At 30.8% G+C, this 8,791-nt stretch overlaps 1 long non-coding RNA gene across 1 annotated transcript; it reads left to right on the plus strand.

The window, feature by feature from the left end:
- The first annotated feature begins 354 nt into the window (after window positions 1–354).
- Window positions 355–7,451, plus strand: LOC144963006 (uncharacterized). Its single transcript, XR_013643559.1, has 3 exons — window positions 355–558; window positions 739–869; window positions 4,167–7,451. It is a non-coding gene; the product is annotated as an uncharacterized LOC144963006 (long non-coding RNA).
- Window positions 7,452–8,791: the final 1,340 nt, after the last annotated feature.

Consider the following 8,791-nt stretch of genomic DNA (forward strand, 5'->3'; position numbering starts at 1 on the left):
GACTTTCCCTGCCACTGCCACCCAGACACACTAACATCTGACAAGGAGTGAGGGCTGTGGAAGAACCACAGACTACCGTGTGCAAACATTGGCGATTGGTATCGGATGGCAAACTGTGATCGTTTGAATTTGAAATGATTCGAAACACTCGTTACCCCTCCGCTCGCTCGAATCCTGATCGTCTCAAGCTCGTCTCACGTGTCAAGATCGTCTCAAGCTCACAACCCGCTTGATCGTTTTGCGATCGAGTGATCGTTTTACTGACTCGCTCTTCCGGCATTGAGATCGAGCACTGACTCGTGGCTTGGCGCTCGGTCGTCGATCGAGTAAAAGCGATCAAATAACCCAACACTAGGTGTTGGCCAAGCCCAAGTGCAGTGATTGAAATGTTTGCCTACCCCTCACCCTCATCTTATACTTACGCTCTTTGTTTAATATTGCCGGGCATTATAACGTGTGGGCACCTTCCCGAATATTTGAAGAAAAATAGAGAGAGAAAAAGGGAAAGTGCTCTCAAGTTGTTTCGGTTTAAAGAAAGTCCTGCTTAGATGTATTTCGGTACAGTAATTTTACTGTAATAATAATAAAATAATAATAATAATAATAATAATAATAATAATAATAATAATAATAATAATAATAATAATAATAATAATAATAATAATATTAGCATTATTGTTATTATTATTTTGGTTATCATCATTATTATCATTTTAATTTTCGTTATCATCGATACAGGTAAGACATTATTAGACATCACATCCGTCGAATTCTCTCCAGCAACATTTCCTGAGGTGACTAGAGCTGTTCAACCACATGTTTTTGACGTTCCCTTGTCACCCCCTTCCAGAAGATATACACATCAGCAAGTAAGAATATAAGATGCTTCATGGATTGTTCCTCTTTTCTTCTCTTTCCCTCGAGACTCACAACCATTAAAGGACTCACAACCATTAAAGGATCATCCAAAGTTTTCAGCTAAAATTGTAAATTGCTCACCATCTTTGCAGTTTATAGTTATAATTTGAAGAAAAAAAGAAAGAGTAATTTCACCTTTAAATAATATCTAGATCAAAGACCACGAAACGAGGTTGTCTCAGTGAAGAAAACAAAGTGATACCTTTTGAACTTTAAAATTTGATTCGATTTATTTTTAAAAATTTCTATTGTTTTAATTAATCTATTATTAATCACCCATATTACTATAATTTGTTCTTAAATTTATTCCCTTTGTTTCACATTGAAATATAACTTCCATATGATTTGTTTTTTTTATATATTCTTCCATTTACTAATTAGACATTTCAGATTTCAATGTTCATCACTGTTTATTTTTATTCTTCTAACATGCCCTACATTTATGTGAGAAATCTTCTAAGGTGTCAAACGTGTTTATACGCTGTCATTTTATCAATGACTACTTCGTGTTTTTTAAAATATCAGATTTTTATTTCAATAATTTTTATTATCTGTTTGCTGGTATTCATGTTTCAAGCTTGCGGCTTCAGTATTTTTGCACTTACTATTTTTTAAAGATTAACAGATTATTCCGAATAGAAGAGGTAATTAAATCCTGCCACTTAAATTTAATTTGTTTTGTTTTTTCCTTTCTTTTAAAAAAATTCCAATTCTCTGTATGATATGATTGATTTTTTTTCCTCACAAGTTTCAAATATGTTATATCATTTTTATAAAAACTCCAAGCTGCTTGCTTAATCTAAACAGTATCCTGTATGTTAAACAAAAATATTTACAAGTGCATACACATAACCCTTTTCCTTTTTAATATACTTGTTTTGAACTATAACAATGTTGATAATAATAAAATAAACTTAATTTACAAAACCCAATGACAAAAGAAGCCTCGATTTTATAAAGGTGAAGAATAATAATGCTGGAGTCTTAATGTATTGGATATGTTTTAATTTTATATCCACTTTGTGACAAGAAGTAATGAATACAAACTGGCAGTGTCTTAATAAAAATTTTGAAATTGCAACACTTTAATAATAGGCACCCTACATATTGCTTTATCTCATTGTCTCATTTTACCATTATGTTTGTTTTACAATTCATTATAGGCCACATGTGTTCACCCAATTGTGCTCTCTCTCTCTTCTCTTCCCCTCTCACTTTGCCCGACAAAGTTATAAAATTCTGAGTATCAACTCCTAGCCACTTCCACCGAAACTGATGAAGGGCTTTAACAATATCTTGATGATATTTATGCGCATCTATGCAAAAACTGATTTCAATGATGTTCTAACATCTTAAAATACAAGGATAATAATGCCATAAAAAGGAATGTAGAAAAGAAAAAGTCAGGAAACTTGTTTTATTTATATGATCATGAAACTATCTCTCTTGCTTTCCCTTTCTTCACCCCCACTGCTTCTTACTTCTTTTTATCATTTTAAGGAGCATGTGTGTCATATCATTATCACCTGTTAGTCAGTGAGTGACTAATTTTCTTTGTCGGGTTTAATTTTTATCTCTTTCATTTCCATTGTATTATTTTTAACACCAGGTCAACAAAGAATTGATTTAAATAGGAATTGAGACTCAGAAAAAGGATTATATAATTTTCCAGCATTATTGATCTAGTTTTTCATAGTTTTCTTTTTTCTGTTTTTTTTTTTGTTACTCTAGCTCTAATACATTCGCACCTTATTACTATTACTATTATAACAACATACTCTTTCGGTTCCAGTGATGGAAATATAAGTATGTTGCACTTTTAACCATTCCTCTTTATGACTGCATTTATTTGGCCATGGCTCCGAATCTCTGTTCTACCAGATTTGCCAATTCTCGATTAATTACATATTACTAAAATATGGGTAAAGAAAAAAAAAAAAGAAGAAGGGAATGAGGTTTAAAAAAAATATCAAAAATTGTAAATAAAAATCCAGATTGAGCATGGATTGTGACTAAGCCTATATAAAGTTTTGTTTAAAAAACGAACAAAACAATATTCCATATTCCCCACACAAAAAAAAAAAAAACAACAAAAAACATACTGTTTAGACTTTTACTTTTAAATCACAAAATTTGATCTAAGTACATGAACAAAATTAAAAGATTTTGAAGTAGTAAAACGAAATAATAATAATAATAATAATAATAATAATAATAATAATAATAATAATAATAATAATAATAATAATAATAATAATAATAATAATAATAATATTAATAATAATCACTCAGTCCTATTTTTATCTTTTTACTTATTGTTTTATATTTCGCAAAACTAGCAGTATATGCAGAGACCAGATAGGTAAATTGTGCCACCAATATGTTAACAAACTTGAATATATTTGACTCTCAATTGAATTGGTAATTTATTTTCATATTCATGAGTGATTGGCTTTTTCAAATGTATGACCCCCCCCCCCCCCCCCCCCCCCATGAAAAATATCATAAAAATCAAGGATACAAATTAAAGAGATGAATTGATTTCAGATTGTTGTTTATATAAACCTTTAAAATTCCAAAATGCGACGAATGTATATATATATATATATATATAATATATATATAAAGGTTTGTATAAACAACAATCTAAAATCACTGTGTATGTATATGTATTTACATATATAATACATACATACAAACATTCTTAAACATGATACATACTTAACACACACACACACACACACACACACACACCCTCTTTCTCTCTCTCTCACGCAATTATAGGACATGCTTGTATTTCCTACAAGCTATATACATCACCATTACATTTTACTCTCTGAATAATCAATATGATTTTATTATTCAAATCTTCAGATAATGACAATCTGACCTAGCATTTTCCACCTTTTTTATAGCTTTATCATATCGATTCGTTGTTTCAAATATTTTGCTTTCTTCTATTTTCATTCTTACACTTTACTCTTTTGAATAAATAATTTTACATCTGACGTCTTCAGGTTATTTACCTGTTTTCAAGATTATACACTAATCTTATGGTGAAAGTTGAATCATAATCGATTTTCTTTTGTTCAATCCATGAACATTACATAAGCCAAAGTATAAGATATGTAACTAACGTATAATTCTCTACAGGAGGAAAAAAAGTTTCTTCTGACATAATTTAATCAGCATATTACACTAATCGCTTGTCAGTAAAAATGACAATTTTCATGTTTTTCTCTTTTAAGGACCAAGGAGGTGGAGACTCAAGCAATTGCTAGGAATTTTTGTATCACTTTTGGAGTCATTGGAGATGCCACATACAATCGTTAAGATGTACAGAAATCGGACAAATGTTGGGCATATAATATGTACTATTTATTTGGAAAACGTATTCCTAAGCTGTACAAAAAAAAATGTGATCCTATATTTATTTTGCAATTACAATTGAAATGTGGTAAATGTCAAAGCATTTCAAAATCAGCATTCTCAATGGTAATGTAGATACAAAAGTAGGACAAAGCACTATGGTCAAACAATGCATAGAACATTTCAATACGTTCTGCCTATATGTGTATGTGTATCATAGCTATCACCCTTCTTGTTAATAAATTGTATCAAAATATAATTTAGCCTGATGGTAAAACATTTCACAATTGAACCTGACTGGTATAAATAACGATGTTTTTTAACAGCATGGGTGTTGCTTTGCCAGTTGTCTTATTCCCAACATATTGAATATTAAAATACAATCTGTGTTATCATTATTATTATGCAAGATATTCAATGCAAATCTTCACTTTTACAATCTTTATAATTTATATTTTTATGATATAAAAGACCCTTGTTTTTATGAATGTAAATATCAACCTTAAAAATGTTTAAGTAAAACCTCAATGATTTATTAAACCTCTGTTAACTGTTGTTGGATTTACGAGGAATGCTATTTTACTTCCAAACATTGTGTGGAACCAAATTGATTGTTCAAAGAAACAAACGAAGATTAGGTAAATAGCCAAAGTTCGTTTTATATTTTCACTTGACAAGAAATGACAAGGACATGCAACATGAATTGAACTTTTTTTAAATCATCAAAAAAATATGTATTGATTAAATCCAAATTTTCATTCTTTGATTTTACTACCCTTTTATTGCTGTTGAACTGTTCTAAGATTTGCCTTTTTATATCTCGAGAATTATCGATTTATTTGAATGACAAAGTTGTTATGATTGTTCCCCTTTTTAATCTGCACAAGTTGACTATGGGTTGACATATGATACTAATTCAGTCTGATGATTTATTCGGAGATTTAGCTTAGCATGCTAATGAACTTAGTAGAGAACTGACATTTGGTACAAACACAGACTTTCGAACCCAAGCTGAGTTAAATATAATCTTTTAATTTAAAATATTGAATTAACTGAATATAGATAAAATACTTATGTGAAAATAAAAAGGTGTTTTCACTATTGACAATTTGAGTCAATTATTTTCTGTTTTTATTTCTTACTGAAGAATGTTTGTACTTCATTTGAGGAAAAATGTAATTTAAAACATTTTAACAGCTTACAGTTTATAATTACTTGTATTTCTTTTTTGACAGACAATCTAAAGCAGAAAGAAAGATTTTGTAAGCCTTTTGTTGATATTTTTAAATATTCAAAATATAAAGCAACAATAAAACAATGCTGACTTAAACGAAATTAATTTTGACATAATAATAATAACTAAAGGGAAGGGTGACGAATAAATTGGTGAGTCAAATGACTGAAATCCCCTTTCTGAAAACTCAGCGTTTGCCTCATAAAAATGAGTTATGTTGTCTGTTTGACTTGTTAGGTAATCAATATTATTTGACCTTATTTCAAATCTCTTAATCCAAATGATTTATTTGTTCATGAAAAACAAAAAGATTTTGTTTGGTATATGGATTGGCTCAATTAAAATTGTAATTTTATAAAAGAAATGAAATGAAAATCAAAAACTTAACTGTATTTTGCTAAAATTGTTATGTTCTATTAAAACACTTAAACATGAAGGGAAAAATTTATGTTGAATGTAATTTTGTTGGAATCACAGTTGAAGGACTAACATACCTAATGTGCCACATTAAAGTTAATATACAGTGCAGTCCCCTTTAAGACTACACCTCAGTACTGGAAACGTTTGTTATCCTTAAGCACGGTTGACTTTATTTGAGGGGAAACAAAGTGTGGGGTGTTAAAATAATTTGTGGGTATGCAAAAGATTATATCTCTTGTCTTTGGTGACAATTCATACGACCGCCTCGACTGTTTTGTAACTTAGTCATATTTAATAACTTAGTCATATTTTGTTATGAGTTTGTTTTATGACAACACAAATAGGTTAAGAGTATGTTCTATTCAAAAGGGGGGCGTTTTATTAAATTCCTTTTTAAAATTTTTGTTTTCGTGGTTTCAATATAAATATTTTTTTGTTTATTTGTTTGGTTGTCTGTATTTCCCTCCCTGTGCTTGTAACAATTTTCTTCAAGCAAATGAATGACCATAGCATAACATGTGTGTCATCATATGTAATCACTTACTAGACATTCAGCTAATTAACACAAAAAGGGACATAATCATAAGATGAGTAAGTAGAAGTTGCTAAATAATGATTGTCTTCATGTCTGAAATGTATGGTATTGGTATTGTGTATAATCCATGTGTTTCGTAAAAAATAAAAAAATGAGGTCAGTTGAACATAATGCAAGTATCAGCATTCAGTCATATGGCCCATAAGCCAACAACATCTATATTAAACTCGTTGCAGGTGACTTAACTCTATTGCATTCAATAAGAATGAAAATCGAACAAATTTGTCTTGATTTCCCATTCATACAAAGAGGAGAGAGCATTGTCATATCTATCAACATCTTCAATGCTTATTTAACCAGTTCCGATTCAATCACAGCCAGTGATTGTCTTAAGGCTTTAGGTGAATGGGTAGTACGATAGATAATTAACATCCTCAAGAAGAATTCTCGTTCAAGCCCAGCACAACCTCACTTTCTCTTTTGCTAAGCCTTTTCCTCTTTCACAATGTAAGTCAGTCATTTTAAGTTGACTTTAAGAAGAGTTCTGCTGAAGCTGTTGGCTTCATCAGAAATTTGTAATAACATTAAAGAAGGAAAAAATACGGGACCACTGTCAGATATTGATTTCAAGCGAGTTGACTTTTTGTGGACTGCACTGTAATAAAATTGGTTATGTTAGCAAACAATCTTGTCTCCTTTTGTTTTTGGTTATTTTTTTCTTCTGAGCTCTTATTTAAATGTGCCAAATTTAAGATTGTATTTAATCTAATAAGATTTGCATGTAAAATGATAAAAGATGTAAAAATTCTGATAATAACAATGAGAGAGAGAGAGAGAGAGAGAGAGAGAGAGTGAGAGAGAGAGAGAGAGAGAGAGAGAGAGAGAGAGAGAGAGAGAGAGAGAGAGAGATGTTTTTGTTTTTAAGGGTTTTACGGCGCTTGCAACACATTTAGGTTATATCAGCGCCAGTAAAAAGGAAGAAAATGGGATAGTAAAAAGTTCTAGAATTACAATTAAAGCACCCAAGATAAAGTAAGACAAGGGGAACTGAGAACAAATAGGGATCAGATGTAGATTCCAAGAGCATACCATCAATGTACTTAGTTCGAAATCACCTACAAGTCTCATCCAGACACAAGCACAAAATCCAACAAAGAGGAACACACTCAAATGCTTACATTATACATTCAAACTAAAAATAATAATACATAACAGAGAGATGATTTGCAAGGAAAAAAATATCATCTCCCAAAACAATAACTATGCATTCGACTGTTTCCCTCCCAGCTAGGATTCCGGCCAGTGCCAGGACAAAACCAAGTAATCTCATTCCGAGACAAAGACAGAAAGCATGTTGGAAAACAGATATAACGGGATAGAAGACTCAGTATGTACCTCCCTGCCCGCTATGGGAGGTCAGGATCCCCACCCAGAGAGAGAGAGAGAGAGAGAGAGAGAGAGAAAGAGAGATAGAGAGAGAGAGAGAGAAAGAAAGAGAGAGAGAGAGAGAGAGGCGAGAGAGAGAGAGAGAGAGCGCACTAGTATCATGTTTAAAGTCAAATGTATTTAATATGAATTTTTTTTAATTTTTAATATCTCAAATTATTTGACACATGGCATGATACAAATGAGATAATGTTGAGCATGTCAAATTTTGAACGTTTTCCTTTTGAATTATGCAGAAGCATGTATTTATTAATGTGTTGACTAAGGATTATCTTTGGTGCATTGGTTTTATATTTATAACACAGTAGCAATTATCATTGCTTACTCCATAGAATGATTGTTCAAATTAATGATAGCGTCAACTTCAAACAGTTCGTTACCAATACCATTTTGTTCACATACATCCAAAATAATCTCCTTTACCATGCATAAGCCACTATAGCATATTTTGAATTTGAATGTATTTCCTCTAAATAATCACTTGTCTTCAAACTTGATTTTACTTATCATAAGGATGTTGGCAGAAGATGTAATTTTCTCTCATGGTAACAATCAAATAATATTCAGAAGATTATCACGAAAATAGGTAGGCCCACATTAATGTCAATAATAAAATGATACAAATAATAATAAATACAATCCCACATTCTTATCGGAAGGACACAGACTATCTTTAAGAAATAATTCATCCACCTGTGAATGATGTTCGGTGACATGAATCTGTTAAAAAACAACTGAATTCTTTGAATTTGCAATGTAGAGTTAAATATTTTCATCAAAACTATTTTAAATTAAAAGTATGGACAAGTTTTAGATTTAGTATTTCATTTATATGCCTGAGATCATTCAAGTTATAATGAAAGGCAGTA

Source organism: Berghia stephanieae, chromosome 1, assembly GCF_034508935.2.
Source record: "Berghia stephanieae isolate SIO BIC M18660-M18661 chromosome 1, UCSD_Bste_1.3, whole genome shotgun sequence".
Classification (NCBI taxonomy): Eukaryota; Metazoa; Mollusca; class Gastropoda; order Nudibranchia; family Aeolidiidae; genus Berghia; species Berghia stephanieae.